Raw genomic sequence first — 15,289 nt, forward strand, 5'->3', positions numbered from 1 at the left:
CTATAAAACTGAAAAGACAGTTTGGTCATATCAATTATGGTATAAATAATCATCGGCATTGGCAGTACAGTTAGTAAAATCTATTGTGTTCAGTAAAATGAAGCTAGAGATTTTTAATCCCAGTAACAGGAACTATCTTTCTTTCATTATTGTTCAGTATCTACCATTTTTTCTTCTTTTTAAAAAAAGTCTATTTTTTCCCACAATTGAAAAAATTTTTCAACCTTATTTAAAGTAAAAGAACAAAATCTGGGATTATAAAAAGCAGCAGCTGCCCATCTGTCTCAGCCCCACACAATTGTTCAAACTGACAAGCTGTATTCTGAGACCTTATTCCAGCAAATGTGGGACACTCTGCATTTGCAAATGACTAAAAGGCCATACTGATATTTTAGTAGCATTTTTATATTGCCTCCTTCATAGATGAAATATGGTATTCTTTTCTTGAAATAAAGAAGAGACCTCACCATGTCACGTGATTGATTGCTATAGAGTTTTTCTTCTAAAAGACATATCTCACAACACAGAATAGCAGATTGCATAATGGTACTCATATTGTTCTGTTTTATAACATAAAACTTGTTTAGTAAAGTACATTTTAAAATTGGGGGTTGTGTGCCATGAGTTGTATGGTGTTGCAGAGGCAGCTGGAAAATGGGCAATGTGTCATTGTCTTTAGAAGAGAGTGATAACATGGCTACCAGAAGACTTCTGAGAGTGTCTGGTGTAAATTTCAGCTTCAGACCATGTAACAGAGTCTAAAATGAACAAAGAGAAAATTCATTCTGTGTTAATGTACTTCTGCTTCAAACTTTCTGCACAGACTAACTCACCTTGGTGCGGTATCTCACGTATGTGATTTTATAAACAGAGAAGAACAGAGTCCCAGTCCCAACTTGGAGATAAAGTGCTTGGGATATAATGCTAGCATCTTGCAGGTACAAGCCCATACCTTGCTCTTTAAGATGCATATAAAATGGCTACATGTAGAAAGGCGTTATAAACATGGTAATTGTCGGGAAAAATGAATACTGAATGCAAGAATTGTCACTCTGACATGTTTTCCACTACCTAGATGTTAAAAATCCCTTTATGCCAATAATTTGCATAACATGCTTAGACAAGCATACATTGTTCCACAATTTCTGAAAAGAAATGACCCAAGTTAACAGTGTGGTAAGAAATGCGTTCATATTTCATTACATACAGTTAGCATGGGCTAGAGATGATCCCACACTAAAGAAAATAAAAATTAGAGAAAAAAGGGAATTTAGGGAATTGTGATACTGATAGTTCAAAAATAATTGTATGTTTATTACATATTTAATCTACATAGAATTTTGGAATTTTAGGAAATTATTCTTATGATGAACGACTTTCTTTTAAGAAAAATTCTAGCCTGGATGGTCAAAACATATTTTGAATATTTATTGTGCCCACTTGGTGTTTAAACTGAAAGATTTAAATCTACTATTTCAAGTATCTTAATCAGTACAGTTGTTTTCTAATACGAACTGATCGTCATATCTGAAGAAAGAGCACGCTATGGGAATTCTTGAATATTTTTTTTAACAATTGACAATCAATTTATTTAAATAGTTTATTTAAGCATCTACAGTGGTGGCTTCAACCTCGAGTCCTGGCTATATTTCAACTATCATGTACTTCAACAAGTATCATCTCAAAAACATGTTACATTAATAGACCTACTCCAGCAGTATATGATGTGTTGCAAAAAAGGAAGCATTTCTGCACTGAAGCCATCCCAGTCTACAAAATAACACAGCTAACGTTACATGCTTGAGGAAGTCATGCCCAGTGGACTACCACATTTACCTTTTTCTTACTTTCACTGTTTATCTAAATCATCATGTAAAAGTGCCATTTATCAACTCGAGTTTGAAATTGCAGACCACTTTAGTTGAAAAAGGGTAGCAAACACAAACAAAGACTCATCAGCAAGAGAAGAATCAGTGTCATTACTTAATAGAATGAACTATCACGGGGTTGAGGAAGTTGACCTAGATACCTTGTTTTTGCCAGAGATTTTCTATATAATCACCCAGGAAATAAGTCAGGAAACAGAGTTAGGTAGTTTTGCAATTTTTGTTCTCTGATATTACAAGCTGGCTTCTTACCTGTACAGGTTTCTGGTCAGGTAAACTCTATTGTGAGGATTCCATTGGCAGTAATATGTATATATATATATATATATATACCGGTCCGTCTTGATGGCTCCACATGGCATGGCTTAGTTTCATTGAGTTAGACAAGGCTGTGGTCCGTGTGACCAGATTGGCTAGTTTTCTGTGATTATGGTTTCAGTGTGTCTGCCCTCTGATACCCTCTCGCAACACCTACCATCTTACTTCGGTTTCTCTTACCTTGGACGTGGTGTATCTCTTCATGGCTGCTCCAGCAAAGCCCAGTTGCTGCTCCTTGCCTTGATCGAGTCGACGCTCCTGACCTTGGACCTGGGGTTGCCCTTCTTGGCCGCCGCCCCTGACCTCGGACATGGGGTAGCTCCTCTTGGCCGCTCCTGTGCTGTCACAGCCTGGCACTGTCTATAAAAAGCCACTTCATGCCTTCTGGGGTTCTCCGGTATCATTCCTTAGACTCATGCAGCCTCTGCAGCTCACAGCGGTAATGAAGCTGCAGCAAACTAACCTGAGCTGCTTCAACACTGGTGAAACTCTACACAAAATAGAGGAAGACAAAGAATGGGAAAGACTAGAGATCTCTTCAAGAAAATTAGAGATTCCAAGGGAACATTTCATGCAAAGATGGGCTCGATAAAGGACAGAAATGGTATGGACCTAACAGAAGCAGAAGATAATAAGAAGAGGTGGCAAGAATACACAGAAGAACTGTACAAAAAAGATCTTCACGACTCAGATAATCATGATGGTGTGATCACTCACCTAGAGCCAGATATCCTGGAATGTGAAGTCAAGTGGGCCTTAGGAAGCATCACTATGAACAAAGCTAGTGGAGGTGATGGAATTCCAGTTGAGCTATTTCAAATCCTGAAAGATGATGCTGTGAAAGTGCTGCACTCAATATGCCAGCAAATTTGGAAAACTCAGCAGTGGTCACAGGACTGGAAAAGTTTCATTCCAATCCCAAAGAAAGGGAATGCCAAAGAATGCTCAAACTACCGCACAATTGCACTCATCTCACACGCGAGTAAAGTCATGCTCAAAATTCTCTAAGCCAGGCTTCAGCAATACGTGAACCGTGAACTTCCAGATGTTCAAACTGGTTTTAGAAAAGGTAGAGGCATCAGAGATTAAATTGCCAACATCCACTGGATCATGGAAAAAGCAAGAGAGTTCCAGAAAAACATCTATTTCTGCTTCATTGACTATGCCAAAGCCTTTGACTGTGTGGATCACAATAAACTGTGGAACATTCTGAAAGAGATGGGAATATCAGACCACCTGAACTGCCTCTTGAGAAACCTGTATGCAGGTCAGGAAACAACAGTTAGAACTGGACATGGAACAACAGACTGACTCCAAATTGGGAAAGGAGTATGTCAAGGCTGTATATTGCCACCCTGCTTATTTAACTTATATACAGAGTACATCATGAGAAACTTTGGACTGGAAGAGCACAAGCTGGAATCAAGATTGCCGGGAGAAACATCAATAACCTCAGATATGCAGATGACACCACCCTTATGGCAGAAAGTGAAGAGGAACTCAAAAGCGTCTTGATGAAAGTGAAAGAGGAGCGTGAAAAGGTTGGCTTAAAACTCAACATTGAGAAAACTAAGATCATGACATCTGGGCCCATCACTTCATGGGAAATAGATGGGGAAACAGTGGAAACAGCGTCAAACTTTATTTTGGGGGGCTTCAAAATCACTACAGATGGTGATTGCTGCTGCTGCTGCTGCTAAGTCACTTCAGTCATGTCCGACTCTGTGTGACCCCATAGACGGAAGCCCACCAGGCTCCCCTGTCCGTCCCTGGGATTCTCCAGGCTAGAACACTGGAGTGGGTTGCCATTTCCTTCTCCAAACAGATGGTGATTACAACCATGAAATTTAAAGATGCTACCTCCTTGGAAGGAAAGTTATGACCAACCTAGACAGCATGTTAAAAAGCAGAGACATTACTTTTCCAACAAAGGTCCGTCTAGTCAAGGCTATGGTTTTTCCAGTGGTCATGTATGGATGTGAGAGTTGGACTGTGAAGAAAGCTGAGAGCCGAAGAATTGATGCTTTTAAGTCCCTTGGACTGCAAGGAGATCCAACCAGTCCATTCTAAAGGAGATCAGTCCTGGGTGTTCATTGGAAGGACTGATGCTAAAGCTGAAATTCCAATACCTTGGCCACCTCATGTGAAGAGTTGTTGGAAAAGACCCTGATGCTGGGAGGGATTGAGGGCAGGAGGAGAAGGGGATGACAGAGGATGAGATGGCTGGATGGCATCACTGACTCGATAGACATTAGTTTGAGTGAACTCCGGGAGCTGGTGATGGACAGAGAGGCCTGGTGTGCTATGATTCATGGGGTTGCAAAGAGTTGGACATGACTGAGTGACTGAACTGAACTGATATATATATATATCAAAGATTTATATATATAAAATCTTGTCGCATAAAACACAGTGAGTTTTTAATAAATATGAAGTTCTTTCCTCCTTCACCATTTCAGATTTATTTTGAACATTCTACTTGTGACACTTGTACTCTTGCTTGGATTCAACAGTTCTAGATTTTGTAAGAATTCCCACTTATTTTAATTAAGATTGACTGTAACTTAAACTCTTCAGTGAACCGTCTCTTTCTTAAGTATGAAAAGTCATCTGGATGTAGACTTAACAGTGATCCTGTTTTTCCTACTTTGGAAGCAAGTCACAACTATCTCTACCCCACTGTCTCTCGTCACCCTACCAAAATTCCTTGCATGAATTCAGCTTATCTTTGAAGGGGCAAGGGGCTGAGACTAGATTGAATCACAAGCTGGAGAAGAAAAAAATTTTTTAAATCTTTTTCAATAGCTGCTCTTGAATAGCCAAGGTAGATGATATGTGATTCATGTGTCTTGGGCTACACTCATCCATCTCATTTGCTGTTTTGGTCACTAAATCATGTCCAACTCTTTGTAACCCGATGAACTATAGCCTGCCAGGCTCCTCTGTCCACGGGATCTCCCAGGCAAGCATACTGGAGTGGATTACCGTTTCCTTTGCCAGGGGATTTTCTCAACACAGGGATTGAACCCACGTCTCCTGAATTGGCAGGCAGATTCTTCACCACTGAGCCAACAGGGAAGCCCTAATCCATCTCTGTGCTTAGTTGTGTCTGACTCTTTGCGACCTCATGGACTGTAACCCACCAGGTTCCTCTGTCCATGGGAATTCTCCAGGCAGGAATACTGGAGTGGGTTGCCATACCATCCATCACATGTATACATATTAAACCAACAGACATCATCCTTGGGAAACACTCTATCTGCGCTACCTTCTTGGCACCACTGCAGGTAAATAAATCAGTGGAAAGTACTTTATTTGATACCTATCCCTATATTTTTCTTTACAGTAAAAAAGAAAGAGAAACAATGATTTTTTTATAATATCTACACTGCATTAATTTCAATTATTACCCTTCTTCATCTTAGTAGAGATAGAAAATAACGGGTCAGTTTGAACTAATTATCTTCTCTTTGGGGTCGCCTCTCAGGTGGTAGATGAGACACTTGACTAAGAGTAAGGTTCTGGCTTCATCATTGTCCTACTGATTTATCCAGGGAAAGTTGCTCACTCTTTCTAAGACAATTTCCAGTCTGTTAAATGGGGCAAGTTATATTTTTAATTCCTGGAGTATCGCTCTCACATAAAATATGTTAGTCATTGTTCAGTTGCTAAGTCGTGTCTGACTCTGTGACAACATGGACTGTATAGCCTGCCAGGGTCCTCTGTCCATGTGATTCTCCAGGCAATATTTCTGGAGTGGGTTGCCATTTCCTTCTCCAGGAGAATCATTCCCAACTCAAGAATCAAATCCCGGTCTCCTGTATTCCAGGCAGATTCTTTACTGACTGAGCTATGAGGGAGGCCCCTGTGCTTCACTATCTCCCAAGAGTTTGCTCAAATTCATGGCCATCAAGTCAGTGATGCTACCTAACCATCTAATCCTCTGCCACCCCCTTCTCCTTTTGCCTTCAGTATTTTCTAGCATCAGGGTCTTTTCCAATGAGTTGGTGCTTCGCATCAGGTGGTCAAAGTATTGGAGTTTCAGCTTCAGCATCCGTCTTTTCAATGAATATTCAGGATTGATTTCCTTTAGGATTGACTGGTTTGATCTTCTTGCTGTCCAAGGGACTCTTAAAAGTCTCCTCCAGCACCACAACTCAAAAGCATGTTAATAGTAGAGGGCAAGATTTTATATTAACTCAATGATCTAAGTTCTTTCAACCTTCCTTTTATAGAAAATCACATCAATTGCATACACTCGACATATACATATATGTACATGCACACATACATACACTGATCCAATGTTCTACCATGCTGCAAACTTTCATCATTTCTTTGACAAGAAGAAATGGCTATCTTTCCATGTTATCATATACTACTTTATGTATTACAGCTTCAGTTTTAATTTTAGTACAGTATAGCATTTTATAATAGGTATTAACTGTAATTTAATTTAATGAATTAAAAATTTTGCTAAAATATACTCTTTAATTTTTCATTATTTTAAATAATGCTTTGATAACATAATTGTGCCATCTTGATTTTTTGTTTTGTTTACTTGTTTTTATTTGTCTTATTTCCCTAACAAATTTTTTACTGAAGCATAATTTATTTACAGTATTCTGTTAGTTTCAGGTATACAGCAAAAGTAATTCATATGTGTATATATATATTCTTTTTCAGAGTCATTTCCATTATACATTATTGCAAGATATTGAATATAGCTCCTTTGCTATAGAGTAAATCCTTCTTGTTTATTTATTTTATATATAGTATTCTGTATCTGCTAATTCCATATATCTACTTATCCCTTCCCAACTTTTCTCCTTTGGCAGCCATAATTATTTTTTCTATGTGAGTCTGTTTCTGTTCTGTAAATAAGTTCATTTGCATTACTTTTTGGATTCCCATAAAAGTGATGTCATATAACATTTGTCTTTCTCTGTTTGACTTACTTCACTTGGTATGATAATCTCTAGGTCCATCCATATTGCTGCAAATAGCAATATTTCATTTTTTATTACTGAGTAATATTCCATTGGGTATATATACCGTGTCTTCTTTACCCATTCATCTGTCGATGGACCTTTAGGTTGCTTCCATGTCTTGGCTATTATAAATAGTGCTTCTATAAGCATTGGGTTGCATGTATTTTTTCGAATTAGAGTTTTCATCTTTCTCAGATATATGCCCAGCAGTGGAATTGCTAGGTTGTATGGTAGCTGTATTTTTAGTTTTTTTTAAGCAATCTCCATACTGTTTTCTATTGTGGCTTCACCAGTCTACATTTCTGATAGTGTAGTAGGGTTCTCTTTTCTCCGTACCCTCTCCAGCATTTATTATTTGTAGATTTTTGATGATAGCCATTCTGACTGGTATGAGGTGATACCTCATTGTAGTTTTGATTTGCATCTCTCTAATAATTGACAATGTTGAACATCCTTTCATGTGCCTCTTGGCCATTTGTATATCTTCTTCAGAGAAATGTCTACTTGTGTCTCCTGCCCCCTTTTTGATTGGGTTGTGCAAAACAGGATTTTGATGTAATTAAATTTGACCACTTTTGCTCTATTGTTTCTAGTTTTTTATGACATGGTTAGAAAGGCTTCCCCTAAAGCCAGTTTATAGGTATTTTAAGCATTACTTTCTATGAATAAATTCATAATTACAATGATGCAAAAATAATTATTACTATTTATATTCTTGTTATTGTTGTTGGATGTTAGAAATGAAGTAGAGATCTCATTTTATTTTTTCCCAAATGACGAACCAGTTGTTCTAATATTGCTATTTAATAATCTATCTTTCCACTAATTTGTATATTTTCTTATTACATAGTAGTGAATTTATTTCTAGATTATCCATTACATTTATTTGGTTTGCTAAAGTTTGCACTGGTACCACACTTTTAAACATGCTACCAATATTGTGGGTAAAACCATTATTTATGAATTGTAAACACAGGGATTTGGAGGTTAGTAAGGAAAAACTCACACTCAAAGTATAATTGGAAGTATTGGTTCTATAGAGTGTGAGATGGTTAGATCGCATCACCAACTCAATGGACGTGAATTTGAACAAACTCCAGGAGACAGAGAAGCCTGGTGTGCTGCAGTCCATGAGCTCGCAAAGAGTCAAACACAACTCAGTGGCTGAAAAACCATAACAGGAACAGGACTGATTGATATGGGCTCGCAGATGACAACAAAAGGCTGGATAAAACAATGGGAAATGAGGCTGAGAACAGAAAGAAGGATGCAAACCAGGAGAACACGGATAGATTGAGAAGAGAAGTAAGAGTGGTCGTGAAATTGTAGATACTGATGGGATTGAAGAACCTTTTAAACATAAGAGAGACTTAGAGAGCGAGAGAACCAAGTGGTAGAGTTGTGGTCAGATATGAAAATTTGCAGTTTATGTGGCTTCAGGTACAAGCAACCCATTTTAATTTCCTTCCAGCTGCCGATTTTTATAAAGGAAAATTATCTGAGGGTTGAGATGCAAGGTAGATAAAAACTATGTGAACAGAGAAAATGTAAAATTCTTCTGCTATAGTGAGGCAAGAAGAGATGTAGAAGAAAAGGAAGGCAAAGTATGGTTTTTTTAAATTTATTTTTATTTTTATTGGAGGCTAATTATTTTACAATATTATATTGGTTGGTTTTGCCATACATTGACATGAATCCACCCCAGGTGTACATGAGTTCCCCCTCCAGAACCCCTCTCCCACCTCCTTCCTCCCCTTATCCTCCCTCTGGGTCATCCCCGCATACCAGCCCCGAGCATCCTGTAACATGCATCGACCCTGAACTGGCGATTCGTTTCACGTGTGATAATATACATGTTTCAATGCCATTCTCCCAAACCATCCCACCCTTACCCTCTCCCACAGAGCCCCAAAGACTGTTTTATACATCTGTGTCTCTTTTGCTGCCTCGTATACGGAGTTATCATTTGCATCTTTCTAAATTCCATATATGTGCATTAGTAAGTCTTATTAGGATTTGGGATGTGAACCATTCTACCCAGCAGAAAATGTGGAATGGCCAGTATTTGGAAAAAATGAAACTAGATTGATCTAAAATGTACAGAAATGATGGGGCAAGAGGTGAAAGACAAAGTGGGGATAAACATTTGAAAAGAGTTCTCCAAGTTCAATTAAATACTTAGGCAAGTCCCCGAATTAAATTAGTTGCCAAGAAATAGTTGGCAAGCAAAGTGTAGTAATTAAGAGCCATGGGACGAGGAATGAGGCTGAGCCTGGCCATATTGTGCACCTCGCCCTGGCCTGTTCAACAGTCTGTAATGGGGAGCTTAGTCAATGAAACAAATAGATCACAGTCCAAAACAGAACAAAAAGATAACTGAAACCAGATACTAAGGATAAACACAACTGGGGCCAGAGATGTGATTCCAAGGGCAGCTCTGCTTTAGCCAAATGGGCATTTCTGCTCTGGTATAACTAATGTGCCAGATTCCTGGGATCCAGCCTGAATGATTGAAGATGCAGTATTCACAGAGGAAAGAAAAGCAGGCTATAAATTAATACACTGTTGATGTCTTTCAAATAAAGATATGTATGGGTTTGTAGCTTAGGTAATAAATAACCAGAGTTTCAAGCTTTTAAAGTAACTTCTAGCATGTAGACCAGAGAAGGCAATGGCAAGCCACTCCAGCACTCTTGCCTAGAAAATCACATAGACAGAGGAGCCTGGTGGGCTGCAGTCCATGGGGTGGCTACTAGTCAGACACGACTGAGCGACTTCATTTTCACTTTCACACATTGGAGAAGGAAATGGCAACCCACTCCAGTGTTCTTGCCTGGAGAATCCCAGGGATGGGGGAGTCTGGTCGGCTGCCATCTATGGGGTCGCACAGTGTCGGACACGACTGAAGCGACTTAGCAGCAGCAGCATGTGGACACCAGGCTCCTGTTACAGCCACGGCAGTTCCTCTACAAGTACCAATGGTATAAACCCAACTTCAGCTTCAAATTAGAATGCAAAAATTATAATTCTGAAATATCTAAGAGTTCTTACTGAAGTTCCAAAGCTATTTCAATATTTTCAAGCTATTGATATGTAAATATCAATTTACATACTAATAGTTTCCAGTGGTCTTGCCTGGAGAATTCCATGGTCAGAAGAGCCTGGTGGATTTTACAGTCCATGGGGTCACAAGAGTCAGACATGACTGAGCAACTAAACTATCACCAATATGTAAATAAACATATATATTCATCCTGCAAGTTGCTCTTATTTTAATTTGACTGTTATAAAGTGTTTAATTTAGAGCAGGGGATTCCACCAAAATAATTTCTTTTTGTATTTTATATAGTTATTTTTGAAGAGTGGAGTGGACTTTCTGATGGAGAGTTGAGAATTCTAAAAGATTGTGATTGTCAGAGGGAAGTAATTGGAGTTTACCTGTGCTTCAGATCCAAGTACCTAGCAGACACGTTTAGTTACTTCATTTCGAGTAGATAAGCCTTAACTTTGCTGTATATGAACACGAAATAACGGGGAAATTGTAGCTGCTGAAAGAAATTCTGGGGCCACCTAGAGCATTTTGCAAAGATCAGAAACGGGTTAATCCAAGCATTTTATGAGGATCAGAAAGCAGTCAATCAAAGGAATAAGAATTACAAGGTGCTGAGAAAAACAGAGATTCAGAAATTTCGCTCTGTGTGTTATAAAAACCAGCAGAGGATCCACAGGAAGCCCTCTGTGTCCTGGGTATGAAATAAGAGTCGTTTTTCTCTCATTCTATTTCGGCAGTCACACTGTTGCATTCATTCACTCAGCAACCTTTGAATAAAGTTGATCCAGGGACCGTGGTCTCCAGTTTAGGGATGGGCACATGGCTGCAGAAAGATCTCCCTGAGCGGTCCAAAGAAATCCAGCATTGTCAGAGATGAGACCGAAGCCCTGCTACTGGTCTAAACATCTTTTTAGCTGGTCCATACTGTCTTTTATATGCCTTAGGTTCTTAAAGCCAAAGTGGTCACAAGAACACAACCCTATAATAAAGAGATTGAACTATTACACTATTAAAAATATATAATATGAGACTTATCAATACTTCATAAATGTTGCTAAATCACCAACAACATACTAAACTTCAAGTTATGGCCACAGGTGTTTTTAATGGAGTTCTGGAAAAGCATAGGAAGCAGAAAATTTTCCGTTTTTACAACCGACAGCCAAGAATACATGTGATAAGTTTTGTGCAAAAATTACTGTTTGAATGGTGTTATGTGTTCAAGAATTTTGCTCAAATAAATAATCTGTGAAATGGGAATAAAGCTTATGACTGCTTTGCTTCGTAGAGAATAAGGATTAATGAATAACACTGAAGACTGCTCTAAAATGATTGGAAAAGGGATTCAGGGTATTCTCACATCACTGGGATTAAAGGGGAAAGAGATTTGTCCAGGAGGAAATGTTAATTTGCTTATAACTTACACAGTGAATCCGAGAGACCCTTACATGTGCTCTGCATTAGACCACCATCCTAAATATAGGTATAAATCAGTTTTCTTTTATCTCCAAAAACAAATAAGTATGAAAGAAATTTAAATCTAAGCAATAGAGATTGATTAGATATTTTTAAATCCTATCACTTCACAATCTGCTAATTTATAATTTACAACAATTAAACCAGAAATGGATTGAGCTTTAATGTGATATGTGTCTTTAAAAAAAAAAAAAAGACATCTTAATTAAGCTAAAAAAAAAAAGAAAATTGCTCTGTTCTTCTAGAAAGAAATATGTATCTTGCTTAAACATTCAGTCTGGTTTTAAGTAGCTTAATAGTACCTACTGGCTACAAACAGTAACTTTTTAAATGTTTGTTCTAATAATCCAAACATTTTGCAGAATTCTACTTCACAATACTTTATTTGCTGGTACTTTTATGTGACTATCTGTAAATAAAAGTCATTCAATAAACTTTATATTTTTTTCTCATAAATTTCAAACATTATCAGTTCAGTTCAATCACTCAGTCGTGTCCGACTCTTTGCGACCCCATGAATCATAGCACGCCAGGCCTCCCTGTCCATTACCAGCTCCCGGAGTTCACTCAAACTCATGTCCACAGAGTCGGTGATGCCATCCATCCATCTCATTCTCTGTCGTCCCCTTCTCCTCCCGCCCCCAATCCCTCCCAGCATCAGAGTCTTTTCCAGTGAGTCAACTTGTCACATGAGGTGGCCAAAGTATTGGAGTTTCAGTTTTAGCATCAGTCCTTCCAATGAACACCCAGGATTGATCTCCTCTAGAATGGACTGGTTGGATCTCCTTGCTAGCTAGCACTAAAACTGACTGTTCTAAAAATTAAGCTTTCCCAAAACATGTAACCTACCAGCTCCCTGTTTTCCATCCTTTTCTGACAGTAAGGCTTAGTTTATACCTTCCTGATTTCTCAAGTGGATTATTGCAAGTTTTCTGTGTCATCGGGTTTTTCTGGCACACTGTATCTCCCAGATCTCTCTCTTTGCTGGGGTCCATCTTATCTTACTATTGCCATAATGATCTTTGGAAATGGCATCTGTTGTTATTGTTAAAAAATAAAAACAAATGCCTTTAATGATTCCCTCAGAGAAGGCAACAGCAACCCACTCCAGTATTCTTGCATGGAAATGCCCATGGACAGAGGAGCCTGGTAGGCTGCAGTCCATGGGGTCGCTAAGAGTTGGACATGACTGAGCAACTTCCATTGGAGGACATGGCAACCCACTCCAATGTTCTTGCCTGGAGAATTCCAGGGACAGAGGAGCCTGGTGGGCTGCCGTCTATGGGGTCGCACAAAGTCAGACACGACTGAAGTGACTTAGCAGCAGCAGCAGCAGCATTTAGAGAATAGAGTCTAACACCTCAATGGTGTTCTTTCACATTTTCATCTCCCAGCCCTAAACTTCACCCTGAAAGCTTATGCCTGGGTTTATTTGCTTTTCTGGAATCTCAGAAATTTCAGTAGCTCAGTCATGTCTCAGTCTTTTCGACACCATGGACTGCAGCACGCCAGGCTTCCCTGTCCTTCACTATCTCCCAGAGTTTGCTCAAACACATGTCCTTTGGATCAATGATTCCATCTGACCATCTCATCCTCTGTTTTCCCCTTCTCCTCCTGCCTTCAGTCTTTCACAGCATCAGAGTCTTTTCCAATGAGTCAGTTCTTCACATCAGGTGGCCAAAGTATTGGAGCTTCAGCTTCAGTATCAGTCCTTCCAATGAATATTCAGGATTGATTTCCTTTAGAATTGACTAGTTTGATCTCCTTGCAGTCCAAGGGACTCTCAAGAGTCTTCTCCAGCACCACAGTTCAAAAGCATCAATTCTTCGGCACTCAACCTTCTCTCTAGATATCAGTTATTTAGATTTCTTTGCACCCTGAGATCTGTGATGACTAAAAACAAACAAACAAAAAAACAAAGTTATGGTTGTATAGGTTATCTGGGTTATTCTCATTGCTAGAGTGGAAGCAATGTTATCCTGCAACTGTTTTTATCCTGAATGGGAGTGGAATATAAGGCACTTTTAACTGAGTTTTCTGGAGTAGCTGCTGAATATACCCTAATCAAATCTACACTGTATTTGAAATTGTTCTTTGGGATGAGAAAATCACGGATTATTTTAATGACTTTTCTGGTGATTATAAAGTTAGTTTATTTTTTTGTTAGGGAACACATTAAAAAGTACACACAAATTGCAGAGAGGAAAATAAAAATTACCCACAGTCACTTTTCATAGATATAAGTGTGAATATCTTTTTGTTAAATATCTTTTCAAAGTTTTTTCTATAATATATATCCAGTTTTTCATAGCTTAAAACAAAATATACTTTCTATTTGTGTAAGACTATCTCACGCACATTTTCTGTGTTATTAAATATTCCAAAGGCATGACTTTGAATGAAACATTGTACTTTGAGATTAAAAAAAATTCTGTTTACTTGATCGCATATTATTGGCCATTCTGAATGTTTCTAATTCCTCACAGTGACAAATAGCCTTGTGATGAAAACCCTTATATTCTGGAAAAGAACCTAATTGAAGGCCAAATAGCTGGTTAGTGGCTAATGCTTCACCAGATGTGAGGTCTACACCACTGTTTTTACCTCTGCCAATGCACTTGACACTTTCACACACACTGCTTGTAATAATAGAACAACGGGGAGTTTACAGGTCAAAGGGGAAAGTGAAGATTAGACAGCTTATTATAGTAGAAATTGGGACCTAAGAGCCTGAAGGGTAAAGTGTCTGGGACTCAGGAAGAACCTAAGTTAGAGTAGTCTAGAGCTCAGCAAGTGAACTGTTTAAGTTGTTATGACTGGACTTCTTTAAGGATTTCCCAAGCAGGCATAAAATGGGTCTAAAGTGTAATCTGCTTGCACTCTAGATTCCCATGGATTGATAGTTTCTCAGAGGGCACTCACCTTATAATGCCTGTTTTCCTTAACATAGTGGGAACTTAATTTCCTTTTTCCCAATCCCTGTTATCAGTGCCTTATTTAGGACTTCACCATTTCTATCCTTGATTCATGTAAAAGCATTCTGTTTGTATTTTCTGCCTTTAGTCTCATCCTCATCTAATTTATCTAATCATACTATTCCCTGGTGCCTCATAGTAAAGAATCCATCTACAATGCAAAAGACCCGGGTTTAGTGTCTGGGTTGGGAAGATACCCTGGAGAAGGGAATGGCAACCCACTCCAGTATTCTTGCCTGGATAATTCCATGGACAGAGGAGTCTGGCAGTTCATGGGGTCACAAAGAGTTGGACACGACTGAGCGACTAACACTCTCAATGTTCTCCCATATTTAAATCCTGTTATGTCTTTTCATATATTTTGGTAAAAATCAAACACCTAGCTCTCTAGACAAAACTCTTTATGGTTTTGTCTCTGCTGAGCATTTCAGCTTTTCATTTGCCACTACCCAGCTTTTCATTTGCTTTATTCTCTGAGCTTCTAGTTTTCCAAAAATTTCTGCTTTATTTCTTTATGCATTTGCCCATGATCTTCTTTAAAGAAATTTTTTTAACGTGGACGATTTTTGAAGTCTTTATTGAATTTGCTAC

This window comes from Moschus berezovskii, chromosome 16 (assembly GCF_049115385.1).
Source record: "Moschus berezovskii isolate FMDL1 chromosome 16, NW_MosBer_1.0, whole genome shotgun sequence".
Classification (NCBI taxonomy): Eukaryota; Metazoa; Chordata; class Mammalia; order Artiodactyla; family Moschidae; genus Moschus; species Moschus berezovskii.